The 15295-nt window shown below is 44.7% G+C and overlaps 1 protein-coding gene across 1 annotated transcript in view; it reads left to right on the forward strand.

The window, feature by feature from the left end:
* Window positions 1–2378: 2378 nt before the first annotated feature.
* Window positions 2379–15295, forward strand: part of LOC129695780 (long-chain-fatty-acid--CoA ligase ACSBG2-like) — a 157678-nt gene continuing 144761 nt past the window's right edge. Inside the window, exon 1 of the mRNA XM_055633088.1 lies at window positions 2379–2674. The gene's annotated coding sequence lies outside the window, so the exon portion shown is untranslated. The remainder of the gene's footprint in view (window positions 2675–15295) is intronic.

The following is a 15295-nucleotide window of genomic DNA, read 5'->3' on the forward strand; positions in this document are numbered from 1 at the left end:
GGGCAGAGTCGCAGGACCCCGCGTTGTAGTCAGCGCCGCCCGCGTTGGGAGCTCTGCAAACCGCAGCTCCATGATGTCGGCAGCAGGTCCAGCACTCCGGGCTCCAGACGGCGACCCCCGGTAAGGCATCGCCAGCCCCGCGATGTTCCAGCGCTGTCCCGCCGCTGCTGGAGCTCCGGTCGATCCCGGCAGGAAAGGCCGCGCCAATCCAGGTAGGTAGGCCGCTGTGGGGGGAGGGGGGGGGCGAGGACGCGACTCGAATAATAGTCGCGTCCTCACCAGGAAGTGGCTGAAGGACGGTATCCCCCGCACCGTGCCCTCTTCCCCCACATAAAAACACCAAAAAAACACAAAAAAACACACTTTTACATAACTAAATAAACAAAAAAACAAAAAGATACCGGGCTGTAGGTGGAGGCTGCTGGCACCAGCGCCACCGGAAGTACAATACATCAACAGTAAGGCATTATTTGTGTTTTTTCGTGATTCCTTTGGTATCTAAAAAGTCTCAGAAGTGATAAATCTGGCTGTAAATATTTCTTCAGATGCATTTTCATTTTGTATGTAAAAACCCACTTGAGAACCATGGGCGATTTAAAAAATTTACAGCCAGATTTATCACTTTAAATGCCAAAGGAATCAAGAAAAACACAAATAATGCTTTAGTTGATGAAATGCAGTGAGCAAACGGCCAATGTTCGCTAAGCACTCTGTCTGTTGTTGTCCCTTCAGCTCTCGCTTCTATCTACTGTCATTTCTCCTCACTTTTGGAATTCTGAAGTAAGCTAAATGTCTTTCACGCTTATCTCGATTTCCATAATTATTTACAGCGCAAAAATTGACAATTTCAGCGGATTTTAACGGGCCCGCTACGCTGGAAACAATGGTAAGTGCTTACCTGCAGTTCATCTCGTGTACTCCACTTGGAGTAGCGTAGCAACAGTAGGGGTCATGGGTCGTGACCCGACTGCCGTGAAACCTCCCTATAAACCAATTAAATTCATTTAAATTAAATTACTAAATCTAAACATCTATCCCATTCTTAAGAAAAGGCAAAAAATAATTTGTTTCGTAGCCAAAATATCCAAATAACAAACTAATCTCATTCACAAAAAATTCACAATAGGGTGATTTCACGAAAGGTCACTGGAGCGTAGATCCGCACCCACGTGACCTAAAATCTCAACTGGAGTACATGTTATACATCGGTACATGTTAGTGAATGGGAAAACACGCACTTTCCCACCCGTTAAAAACATCGAAAACGGCCGATATTTGAGCTGAAATTTTCTGTGCTAGTCGGGGTGACCGTGAAGCACAGCGACCTAAATTTTCAGGCAAAAAAAAGATAAGAGAGTAAGGTAATTACAAGAAGGAACTGAAGGTGGAAAAACAGCGGAAGTGATTAGCAGACATTTGCCGTGAAGATTTAAAGGGCCAAAATATCGGGAATTATCGCGTTTGCTCGCTGAATTTCATCAAAAGTAAGTTAATAATGCCTTACTTTTGATGAAATTCAGCGAGCAAACGCGATAACCAGTTGAGATTTACGGTCACGTGGGTGTGGATCTACGCTCCAGTGACCTTTCGTGAAATCACCCTATATAACATGATTTTTTAAATCTCACTTTGTCATGACTTTCTATGCCAAATCGAAGGAATTGAATGTTTAATTCCCATAAATTTTACTCGTTCTTTTACACTGCAGCAGCCAAGATAATCAAAATATTTTTTTTTAGCACAATCATGTCATAAGAACATCTAAATGATCTATATTTTGCGTAATTGCCTATCATTGATCAATATTTCCATACTAAATATCTGACTAAAAACTATGTTCTGTGGAAGTTGGTTCTGCGACTTCATCTAATTCAGTCCAAGCAATCCTTAAATATTTATTTCAACGCTGCATTGGAATGATAGACCACCGTGATTAGTTCAGCTTCTCAACACAAACAAAAACGTCATTTAAATCTATAAAATGTTTAGAATCTATAAATGTGTAGGAAGCTCAGATGCTGGTTTAAAACGAAGGTACCCACAGATGTGTCTATGTGCAAGTGTAAGATTAAATAGATAAAACAAAAATAAATCTCCATGAAATATAACGATTTTTTTTAGTATTGCAAGAAGCAAAAGCTAATTGTTATAAAACGAAATGCATCTTTCAAGACACGTGCACCAACGTGCCTTACACTAAAGCAGCGAGTTGCACGGTTCACGCCGTCTCTTGTCGACTACAGTCACATCGGAACAGTGCCTGCATGGAAAAAAAAGGTGACGTACCGCAGCCGATTGTAACGTGTGGGGTCATTGTCCAGCCCTTGGATTTCTAGGTAACTGCTGCGCCAGTAACAGCGTCGACAGACGAGTGGGGCCGGAGCGGCATGAACACAGTTCCAGCTCCCGCCTCGCTCAACACTGAAAACATCGAGTCGAACTTGGCCTGGGGTGCGCGTGCGAGTATCAGGTTGCTGAGCACAACGATTGACAGGTGCTCCCGGACCAGCACACTCCATCAAGTTGAGTGGGAGAAGGCGCACGTGCGTGTCTGTCCGGGACAGGGATGTAGATGCATATTTATATTGCAAAAAAGATCTCTCTCGCCCGAGCAATCCTGCTATTTTCAACCGTTGAGGATTAGTTCGAATTAGATCAGCTTCTCGCAACCGAGGTAAAATATTTGATTGTATTTACACAGTTCCATTTGTATGTTAGTTACCCCTCATCTGTCCAACCACCTTTCGGCAAGGCGAAGTTTGCACCACCTTATCGAACGAAATCAATGCTGTAGGAAAAATATTTTTCCCGCTCTTCACTATAGATTTTAATTATTATTTGCATTTGTCTAATTCAGCCCAGTTTGCCCACGCCGCTTACACTAGTCATACCTGTCTGCTTTTGGCCCATATCCTTGTAAACTTACCCTATCCACATACCTGTCTAAATGTTTCTTAAACATTGCGATCGTACCTTCTTCCTCAGCTATCTCCGCTATATAGCCACGTCACGCTAGAGAAACGAATAATTTATTGTTAATCTTCAAGTGATAACTCGCGTCGAGACTTGGAGTCATGGATAATACAGCACGGAAACAGGCCCTTCAGCCCACCTTGCCCATGTCGACCAAGATGGTCCCATGGCAGCGTTTGGTCCATATCCCTCTAAACCTTTACTATCCATGGTCTGTCCAAATGTCTTTTAAATGTTGCTATAGTTCCTGGTTTTCCTCTGTCATCTCTTTCCACAGTGTGAAATTGATAGTGATGGGAAACAACTGGATTAGTTTTATATAAAATAAATGGTAATTTATAGGTTCTTCAATTCTGTTTAATTCCCTGCCCGTTAACAATAATCAATATGCTGCAAATTGAAAGTGCATGTGACCTCTGATTTTGTCCACATTGATATTTATCCAGAACCTTTTTTGATTAAAAATCAGAAACAACTGTTTTATTGGAAGACATGCCTTCAGTTATTGTTGAAAACAATGAAACATGTTTGATTTTTGTTCCATTATGGTGAGGGAGAAATAATTATAAGAATTTTCAAATGTGAACTTTTGGTTGCACAGTGGGAGGAGCTATAGACATAAATCAGTCATTGTCTTCATCTGGGATTTTATCTATTAGCATATATTACCCATCTTTCTTCCTATCAAAATGTTACACTCCATTTTTCCTTGCACTAAATCTCATCTGACATCAATTTGCCTTTTCTATCAGCTTCGTTGAAGTCTATTGCTATGCACCTCATGATTCATTAACTAAATTAAATGTTGTGTTGCCTGCCTCTATGGAAATTGTGCCCTGAACTTTGAAGGTGAGAGGGGCAAAACTTAAAGGAGATGTGCAGGGCAAGATTTTTACACAGAGTGTAGGGTGATGGGTGCCTTGGGAGCACTACCAAAGGTGGAGACAGGTATAATAGTGGAGTTTAAGGAGTTTTTGATTGGTACGTGGATATTCAGGGAATGGGGGGGATATGAATCATAGGCAGGCTTTTATAAACTTCTGCAGATGCACTGTAGAAAGCATACTGTCAGGTTGTATCACAGCTTGATTTGGGAACAACTGCCCAAGACCACAAGAAATTGCAGAGAGTTGTAGGTGCACCCAGTCCATTACACATACCAGGCCCCCCAACTTCACACTGCCTTGGAAAAGTAGGCAACGTAATCAAAGACTTGTTCCACCCTGGTCATTCCTGGTCACAGTTTAAGAATAAGGGGTGTGACACAGAGAGATGTGAATTTGTGAATTCTCTGCCTCAGAAGACTGTGGAGGCCGATTCACTGGATGCATTCAAAAGAAAGTTAGATAGAGCCCCGAGGGCTAGCAGAATCAAAGGATATGGGGAGAAGGCAGGAACAGGGTACTGATTGTGGACGATCAGCCATGATCACATTGAATGATGGTGCTGGCTCGAGGAGCTGAATGGCCTACTCCTGCACCTATTTTCTATGTGTCTATGAGTACCGTTGCGAAAATCGGCAGATCGACTGTCGGTATCTGTAATCCTGTCTGAAGAAGGATCTCGACCAGAAACGTCACCCATTCCTTCTATCCAGAGATGCTGCCTGTCCCGCTGAGTTAAGCCCCTGTTCTACTTTCACGACCTAATTCGCGACCTCTGACGACCTTAAACAACCTAAAAAAAATCAAGGTCTGGTAACCTACGACCTCCTACGACTATGTGTACGACATCCTGCGACTATGTTGAAGACCTCCCACGACTATGAAGAAGACCTCCTTCGACTATGTTGAAGACTGGCTTCGACCATGTACGTTTTACTGCTGTTTGCAGTAGTCCTTTTGCTTCAGCAGCTTTTTAAGAAAGGCAGAAGGGAAGAGCAAGGGTGAAGAGGAAGCACAAGAAGAGGTCTCAATGGGTGAATGGAGATGATGTGATGGACTGTCCCAGTACACAAGATGACTGGAAGAGAGCGGCGCTGGGCTTTGACAAAAATTGAACTTTAAGCACACATGTGGGGCAGTGGATGACAAGCATGTCATTCTTGTTCCTGTCCCTGTACCCCTCATTTTCCTTTTTGTACAGGATGGCATTCTGCTGGAACCATTCCTCAAGGTCCCCCTCCTGCTGCCTGGTGAAGGTGCAGGGCATAACCTTCCTCCAGCCCTCCCTCTCCACCAATGGGGCATCTGCCTCTGATGCTGTGTCAGACACAGGAGAAAGGGCTACTTTGCTGCCTTCAAATGAAGCAGTGAAGGATGGGGTGGCGTTGGGGACATATACTACCACCCTGGTCTCCTCCAGGGGTCTCTCATGCAGGGCTACCTCCTGCATTATCACCTGCTGCGGCATCACCTCCTGCCACTCCTCCTCTTGGGTGGGCAACATCTGCATAGCGGGTTTTTTTTAGGATTGTGCCCTCCCCCTGCGCTGCTGCCTTTTTGGTGCCATCTCTAAAACACAAGTCTCCTCTCCAAAAAACTCTCCAGCTATGAATGAACATGCCCTGGTGTGACAGATGTGATGTTCTGCTATTTAAAGACACTTTTTTTTCCTACTGACCTTTTTTTCACCCCGGAGCTATTACTTTCGACTGCCTCCAACCTCCTACGACTACCTACGACTAGCATCACAACCTACCTACGACCTACCTACGAGTAAAAAGTATCGATTTTTTCCATGCCGACCTTTTTTTTTACTCGTGGCCGTTTTTTATCAGGCTAGAAAAAACACCGCGACCTACTTGATGCCACGAGTACTCACAACTAGCATCACGACCTACTACGACCTACCCATGACCTACGACCTCGTGGCGACCATGCTGCGAATATGAGTCAAGGGCAAACTCGGCAGAGGTCGTGAATTAAGTCGTGAAAGTGGGACAGGGGCTTTACTCCAGCATTTGTGTTTACCTTAAGAAAAGTAGAGTCCCGTTAGCAACCCGGAGGAACGCTAACAAGCACTTCTCCAATCCATAAACAATTTTCCAATACTATGCTCTGTTCTCTGCTGCTTAATCAATGTTCTGTCCAAAAGCCTTTTATTCCATATCCTTCAATCTTTATGACACCAATTATGTTTCTGGAAACATTTAGAACATTATCAGACTTTTCTTGTAGATACAAAGTAACTGCAGATAGTGTTTTACAAAAAAAGACAGAAAGTGCTGGAGTAATTCAGCAGGTCAGGCAGCATCACTGGAGAACATACTCAAGCATGTTTGCATCTTCCTTAGGTAAACCAGCATCTGCAGTTCCTTGTTATTAGATTAATTTTATAAACACTTGCTTCAGTCGTGCATTGTACAAACAGCTTCACCTGAGTGTTGCCATCCAGATTATCTTTCATTATCAGTACACTGATAATTGATTGTCCTTTGAGAGAGAGCAGCAGCTTGTTTCGTCAAAAAAAAATAGATTATGTGTTTAGGTCTCCTTTTGATCTGGACTATGAGTTTCAGTGTTGGGTTGCAGTGAGTTTAAAGTTACACTTCTCTATCAGGTGTTAGAAATTAGGACCTCCTTGTTTGATTTAATCGATTTTGAAACAGAATATAACCTGACCAAGATAGTCCACTTCCTATTGTGGGTTTGTGAAAAGTAGTTGTATATGACTGCTTAGATTTACTCTGGGACGTTTTTGTTCAGAACCGTAACAGTCACCCATTATCTACGAATTTCCCTCTCATTGCTTCCTGTGTTTCATGTGGTTCACCTCCAACTTACAATGCTCTGAGGTTTTCAGATCTGACCTTCAGCATTGTTGGCCCAGAATTTGTAGTCAAAGATGAAACTACAGGAGATAGACAGTGCTGGTGTTACTCAGCTGATCAGGCAGCATCTCTGGAAAAAAAGGAAGTGTGATGTTTCAGCTTGGGACCCTTCGTCAGACTGAAAGTAAGGGGGGGGGGGGCACTTATGACTTTGGATAGAGTGGATGTGGAGAGGATGTTTCAGCTAGTGTGAGAGTCTAGGACCAGAGGTCATAGTCGCAGAATAAAAGCACATTCCTTGAGGAAGATGAGGAGGGATTTCTTTAGTCAGATGGTGGTGAATCTGTGGAATTCATTGCCACAGATGGCTGTGGAGGCCAGGTCAATGGATATTTTTAAGGCAGAGATAGATAAATTCTTATTTAGTACGGGTGTCAGTGATAATGGAGAGAAGACAGAAGAATGGGGTTGAAGGAAAGATAGATCAGCGATGATTGAATGGAGTATACATGATGGGCCGAATGGCCTAAATCTGCTCCTATCACATGAATGTACGAATTTATGAACTTTGCTTTGAGGAAAACCCTGGTGAGAGTGTGAGGATATTTCATTCTAAAAACAGTTCAATTTTGTAACAAATTGCAATGTAACTTGCAATAAAACATACAGTACCCCGCGTAATGTTTGGGACCAAGACCCATCATTTATTCACTTGCCTCTGTACTCCACTATTTGAGATTTGTAATAGAAATAAATGACATGTGGTTAAAGTGCATAGTCAGATTTTATTAAAGTGTATTTTTATACATTTTGGTTTCATCTTGTACAAATTACAACTGCGTTTATACATAGTCCCCCCCATTTCACAGCACCATAATGTTTGGGACATATGGCTTCACAGGACTTTTTAATTGCTCCGGGGTGTTTAAATGCCTCCTTAATGCAGGTATAAGAGAGCTCTCAGCAACTCGTCTTTCCTCCAGTCCTTCAATCACCTTTGGAAACTTTTATTGCTGTTTATCAACATGAGGACTAAAGTTGTGCCAATGAAAGTCAAAAAGCCATTATGAGACTGAGAAACAAGAATAAAACTGTTAGAGACATCAGCCAGACCCTGGGCTTACCAAAATGAACTGTTTGGAACATCATTAAGAAGAAAGAGAGCACTGGTGAGCTTACTAATTGTAAAGGTCTTGGCAGGCCAAGGAAGACCTCCACAGCTGATGACAGAAGAATTCTCTCTATAATAAAGAAAAATCCCCAATCACCTGTCCGACCGATCAGAAACACTCTTCAGGAGACAGGTGTAGATTTGTCAATGACTGTCCGCAGAAGACTTCATGAACAGAAATGCAGAGGCTCCATTGCTAGATGCAAACCACTGGTTATCTGCAAAAATAAGATGACCGGGTTACAGTTTGCCAAGAAGTACTTAAAAGAGCACCACAGAAAAAAAGGTCTTGTGGACAGATGAGACAAAGATTAACTTATATCAGAGTGATGGCAAGAGCAAAGTATGGAGGAGAGAAGGAACTGTCCAAGATCCAAAGCATACCACCTCATCTGCGAAACAGTGGTGGGGGTGTTATGGCCTGGGCATGTATAGCTGCTGAAGGTACTGGCTCACTTATCTTCATTGATGATAGTAGCATAATGGTAGTAGCATAATGAATTCTGAAGTGTGTAGACACATCCGATCTGATTCAAAACAAATGCCTCAAAACTCATTGGCCGGCGGTTCATTCTACAGCAAGACATTGATCCCAAACATTCTGCTAAAGCAACAAAGGAGTTTTTCAAAGCTAAAAAATTGTAAATTCTTGAGTGGCCAAGTAAATCACCCGATCTGAACCCAATTGAGCATGCCTTTTATATGCTGAAGAGAAAACTGAAGGGGACTAGTCCCCAAAACAAGCATAAGCTGGGAGGTGAACATGGCGTAGCCGGTGAGCAGGGCACCGAACGTTGTGGTGAGGGTATAGGGGGCGTAGCCAATGGTTGGTCTGCAGCAGTAGAGCGTGAGGGAAGAGACAGTCCGACAGTAGAACGGTAGATCGGACGCGTGGCTTCTGGATACGAGACCGCAGGACGTGGTTCCTACACAGGAAGGAGGTGTTGACGGTTGCATCTGTAAATATCTCCATCTGCGCTGTGGATGTGATCCAAATGGCCATAGCCCTTGTCAGTCTGGAGGCGAACAACTTGCCCACTGGAGAGAGGTTTAAGTGGTTTGCTGGACATCGAAAAATCGCTTCTGGGCATCGCGGTTCAGTTGGAGTTGTTTCTGGACGACAGGAGGTGAACGGATGGCTGCAGCAGCTGCTGGGGCACAGGCAGGGCAACACGGGTCTGCTGAGACATCAGGCGTTGGGCTGGAGACCCCAATATTGGGTCACGGGCGATGTTCCTTAAGTTGAGCAGGTCCAAGAACACATTGGATTTAGCAAGGTGTGAGCACTCCATTAATTGTTTGGCGCTAAAAACCGCCCGTTCTGTGAGTCCGTTGGACTGTGGAAATTCAGGACTGCTGAAAATCCCATCGTCGAGCAAAGTTTTTAAAACTCTGGCTGGTGAACTGCCTGCCGTTATCAGACAGGAGGCGTGCAGGGGCGCCGTGTAGGGGGAAGTGACGTGACAGCTTTTGGATGACTGTATCGGATGTGATAGTTTGTTGTGGGTTAATTTCAAACCATCCTGAATACGAGTCAACGATAACCAGATATTGTTTGCCCCGCCACTCGAATATGTCGGTAGTGACCGTGGACCACGGCAGAGGAGGAACAGGGTGTGAGAGCAAGGGCTGCTTCTGATGGCGTGGCGTCAGGCTGTTGCAGACAGCGCAGGCTACAACTTTTTCGAGTATATACTCGGTCATCCCGGGCCAGTAAAACATGCTCTTTGCTCATTGTAAGGTCACTTCCACACCAGGGTGGCCCCCTGTGGACGGCATCAAAGTACTTGTCCTGTAGAACAGCTGGGATGACTGCTTTGTGACCCTTGATTATGACCCCGTCCTGTAACACCAGGTTGTCGCGAACCAGGTAGTATGGGGGAAGCGCAAGTGGGGCACTATGTTGTTTATCCGGCCAGCCACGCCGTATGACTGAGGACAGTAGTTGTAGAGTTGTATTTGCAGCCATTTGCTCTGCCAGGCTGCTTAGGCATTCACTAGGTATGTACGACACCATCATTACTGTGAACTGATCTTGTTCTGACGACTGTTGTTCGCAGGTTTTGAGTGGGGCTCTTGATAGCGTGTCAGCTAGGTGCATGTCCTTGCCTTTTTTGTAGACTGGTGGTCAAACACTGTAGCTGCATCATCATCCGTTGCAGGCGAGCATGAGCAGCATGAATGAGTTTGTTCAGAATGGCGACCAGCGGCTGGTGGTCTGTTTCAACAGTCACGGACTTGCTAAAAATAAAGTCCTTGAATTTTGTGCAGGCAATAACCACGGCAAGTAATTCCTTTATGATCTGAGCATAACGTTGTTCTGTCTCGGACAGGGTGCGGGAGGCGTAAGCAACAGGTCTACAGTCACGATCGGTGGAAGTCTGTAGGCAAGCAGCGCCAAGTCCATATTGAGATGCTTCACACGTGAGCGTCACCGGTAACTTCAAAGCAAAGTAGGCGAGGGGTGGAGCACTGGACAACTGCAATTTGAGGATTTCAAAAGCTCTCTGGTGTTGTTGGTACCAGGACAAGGCATTGTCCTTGTGAGTCAGTTGAAGTAGAGGAGCAGATATTTCGCAGAGGTTGGGAATGAATTTCCCCAAGTAGTTGACCATTCCCAGGAATCTCTGTAAACTCGTAACGTCACTGGGAGATGGCAGTGATCTTGAATGGGTCCGGTCTGAGGCCATCACTGGTGAATACGTGTCCGACATAGTTGACCTCCTTGACACATAATCTGCATTTTAGAGGGTTGAGCTTGAGATGGATGTCTTTAGCACGGTCTAGTACTTTTTTCAAGTTGGCATCATGTTCAGCCGTGTTGCGTCCAGCAACGAGAATATCATCGACAATGATGCCGCACGGATACCCCGCAAATAATTGTTCCATTGTGAGTTAGAATACCTCACTAGCAGAGTTGATGCCAAAGGGCATCCGCAGAAATTTATAGCGGCCAAAGGGGGTGCCGAACGTGGTGAGATTGGACGAGTCAGTATCCAGCGGGATTTGCCAGAACGGACTTTTGGCATCCAGAACTGAAAACACGGATGCACTGCCTATCTGAGCTGTAACGTCCTCTACTGTACGCATCGGGGATTGTTGGCGTCTGATCGCTGTGTTCAGGTCTCTGGGGTTGATGCAGATTTGGATTTCTTCCTTGTTCTTCTTTATTGCAACCACCATGGTGGAAACCCAGCTGGACGGGTTGGTGACCCTGGGACATCCAGGGACACCATCCGTTGGAGCTCATTGTATACTCTGTTGCGCAAAGCATGTGGAATGCGGTGTGGTGCTCGGACCACAGTTAAGACATTTGGATCAGTGGCGATGTTGTATTTGATGGGCAGCTTTCCAAGCTTGTCGTCAAATAATTCTTTGTATTGTGACAGTATTTGCTGGGTGGATCCCTCAGTGGGAGATATTTGATGGACAGCAGGCCCAAAAGTAACGAGTCCTAGATCCTGGCACGCGTTAATGCCAAGCAGCGTTGCAGCTTTCCAGTGGACAATAAAAAACTTCAGTTTGTGAGCTTGTGACTCCAGGCGGCAAGTCGGTTCAGTTTCTCCAAGTGGGAGCAGCTCACCTCCCCCGTAGGCTAGCAAAGTGGTTGAAGTGTTTGCAATACGTCTGGCGTTACGGATTTGTTTAAATTCAGATAATGACATGACATGGCACCATGTCGATCTTTGCACAATGACGTTCTTGTTGATGAGCAGAGAAACTTCAGGGTCAAGTTGCTTGTTAGTGAAAGTAATCAGCGAGTTGATGTTACGACTGTTATCTTCATGCTCTGGGAGCTGAACAGAAGAAGGCGCTGCCAGCTCCTGGTACTCATTATCAGTAGCTTCATGTTTTAACATGTGCACAGGCTGCCTTGGGAGTGAGCGAGCTATGCGTCAATGGCAGCATTTCATGAAGTGATTCATGTAGTTGCAATAGTGGAAAATTTTTCTGAAAGCAACGCCGTGTTCGCGACTTGGAGGATGGGAGCCATCACAGTTAGAGAACTGTTTGATAAATCTCTGAGGCTGTTGTGGGGTTGTGAACACCAGTTACGATAGGAGGTGTTGGTAGCATCGACACTGTACGAGGAATGTGGCCACGGGCCCAATGACATTGTTAGAGAAACTGTTAGTTCAGCAATCCTACAAGCATGTTCAGCTCGGGCCAAGGTCAGTTCAGAATCGTGGAGTAAAGGGCCTGTCCCACTTACGTGTCCTTGGCACGAAAATTACACAACCTCATGGTTGCATTGAGGCGTACGGGCATCGTATGGCCGCGCGAGGCCGTTCCCACTTAGAAGCGCGGAGGGGTATGTAGTTGTGCGCGACATCGCGCCGGGCTCTGAAATTTTTGTAGTGAACGGAATCTTCACGCGCCGATGGCCTGCCTCGGAACTGACGGCCAAAGTGGGACAGGCCCAAGACCCTGGCGCGACGCAACGTCTCACCTTCAACAGCAGGCAAAAGATCGCTGAACTCGGCCTGGGGCTCACGGCCGTTGCGGTCCGGATCCGCCCCCACTTCTACTCCCAGAGCGGGGCCAAGAAAATTGAAGATAGACACAAGATGCAGGAGTAACTCAGCGGGACCGGCAGCATCTCTGGGGAGAAGCAATGAGTGACGTATCGGGCCAAGACCCTTCTTTTCTGACTGAAGAAGAGTCTCGACCCGAAACATCACCCATTGCATCTCTCCAGAGATGCTGCCGGTCCCGCTGAATTACTCCAGCTTTGTGTCCATCTTCAAATGATGTCACGTGCTCCAGACGGCTGTGCGTACGCATGTAATCGCGCCCGACCTTTGCCGGACCATCGCGGCTCAATGCGACCACGAGGTTGCGTAATTTGCATGCCAAGGACACGCAAGTGGGACAGGCCCTTAATTCATCTTGCACCTTATCGCTAAGCAGGCCAGTCTGTTGCGGATGAGTTCATCACACAGATTCTCAAAACGGCAGCATGCAGCTGAGGAAATAGTATATAATAGAACTGCTTGGATGGTGACTTTTAATTTGCAAGAAAAAAGCTTAAGGTTTTCAGAAACACATGACTCCTAAAGAAATAAAGTACAAAGAAACACACAGGGGACAAATGAATCAAAACATAGAAACGCTAATCTGAACTTGCATAGCTTAGTTTATTGCTTTGAGGCAATTAAAACGATGGAGGAAATAATGTTTGATATGATTTTGTGTTGAAGAATGGATAGCTGAATAGGGTCTCTTCTTAGGCCAGAGGTCATCTGCTCTTTCTCTATGGCACATTCCTGAGTTCTTCTTCTTCTTGCGTATGACGTGCACAGCCTAAAGTTGTAGGACAGCTTGTTCTTATTTGATTGTGCACAACATGTTTATTACATTCGGCGAAACAGGGCGGACCACGTGAACGTTGCAATCTCCCACCCCTTCCTGAGCTCTGAATGTGGCATAAAGATGAAGAGTTAGAGGGCAGTTGAGGCCAAGTCACTGCATGGATTTAAGAGAGAGTTAGATGGAGCTCTAGGGGCTAGTGGAATCAAGGGATATGGGGAGAGGGCAGGCATGGGTTATTGATAGGGGACTATCAGCCATGATCACAATGAATCGCGGTGCTGGCTCGAAGGGCAGAATGGCCTCCTCCTGCACCTATTTTCTATGTTTCTAATTTATGACTGTTTATGCTGAGTTCGAGACAGAATTCAAGGCTGAGAGATAATAGACTCTGTGGTTAGCTTTGGCTATGTTAAATTATAATGAAGTTGAGATAAGGGATGGATGCTTGGAGAGGAAAAGAATCAGATTGATGGATTTGTGACCTACCTTCTGTTTATAGAAAGTCGAAGAAGCAGATGTAGGTTTGAGGTAATGGTCTGAAGTTGTAAATTTATCCTTTGTTCTGTAATATTTGTAAATGGCCTTGCAGATGAGTGGAAATCCATCTCCCAGAGATAGCAGGAAAAGGACTAAGTTAAGAATTAAGCTGTATCCTGGCACAAAACACATCAATTAATTTGACAGATTTACGACCCATGTATGCTTGGAGTTGGGAGGTGTGTGTGGGTTTTGAATTTAACTTAGAAGCTGTGTAAATCGGCGAACATATAATTAATGTTTTGAATACATAAGTAATGGTATTTTAAACTGTGTAAAATTGTAGTGAATCCATTTATGAAATGTATTGTGTCTAAGTAAGATTGTAAACATTAGACCTTGTTTAGATTTATAGAAATATCTTTCTTCTTGGTATGGAAAGTGTGTTTTGTTTGTATGACTTGTGTGATCATTGTATTACATATGTATCTTATATTTTGAGGAGTGGTCTTTGATAATTGAGCCTACTGGGGTTTTGCTGTGATGAAATAAAATAATTCTAAACAAAGTTAAACCACAGGCAAACAGAAGTTGTAAAATGAGGCCAGAGAAGGGGGATCATGTGACTGTTATAAATCACCAGAAGGACTCGGATGATTGGTTACTAGTTTGTCATACCCTCTGTACCTGAAATGTCTAATACCTATATAAATGCCATGCGTTTGTATCAAAGTAACTGATTCTTTGGAGCTGCCCCGGAGCTTTTAGCTCCGTGTTGGAAGGTTCAAAGAATTGTCTCAGTACTCAATAAAGAATCGATTTCAACAGCTACAAGCGTTTGAGTCAAGTTTGTTTAACATTAGATTGACAAAAGAACTCAGCTTAACACAGCAATGTGTCTCAGATTACTAATGTAATTTTCTACAGGCTCACCTTGCTGTTGGTAACGAGCAAAAAAGTTAGTACGTTCAAGTATGGAGTTGGCACGAAGGTCACACAGCTGTCGGAACTTAGTGAGTAGGACCGCAGGATCATCAATAGTTTCAGCAGGTACCACGATCTGGTTGTTGTGATCTAGAACTGCAGGCGCGTAGTCAAAACGCCCTATGCGTTTCATTGCTTCAGGGCCAGCGACGTTAAGAAGTATAGAGGCACGCTCTTCTTGTGTAGCTCAGCGATGGGCAGCACGAATGTAATGGTTGTAGTCGCGCTCAAAAACGCGCCAACGTTCAGCGATGTCCGAGTCAAAGATCAGAGGGTCTGGACGGCGAAGTGAGCTGGCCATGGTAGCGCGCGTGAATGGATGGAAACAAAATACAGGGGATAAAATAAAAGCCGATATACTTAAACATGGAGTGGGTTACCAATCACTTCTTGACACCATGTCAGATGACCCAGTCATACTCACGAATATGGTACAACAGTATTTATTGAAAGGCACTTATAATACGCTACAGGATGTTGCTTCAGCTGTGTAGCAGCGTAGACTGCCAGCACGAGTTGGGTTACGATAATATGAACAGTGTAGTTGGCGCAGCATCTAATAATAAAGCACTACATTGGTTAGTATGTGAAGTAACCAATCTACGCTTTCCACCACCACGCACAAGAAGCGCAAGACAGACACCATTGTGCAGATGCTGAGAAGT

Source organism: Leucoraja erinacea, chromosome 1, assembly GCF_028641065.1.
Source record: "Leucoraja erinacea ecotype New England chromosome 1, Leri_hhj_1, whole genome shotgun sequence".
NCBI lineage: Eukaryota > Metazoa > Chordata > Chondrichthyes > Rajiformes > Rajidae > Leucoraja > Leucoraja erinaceus.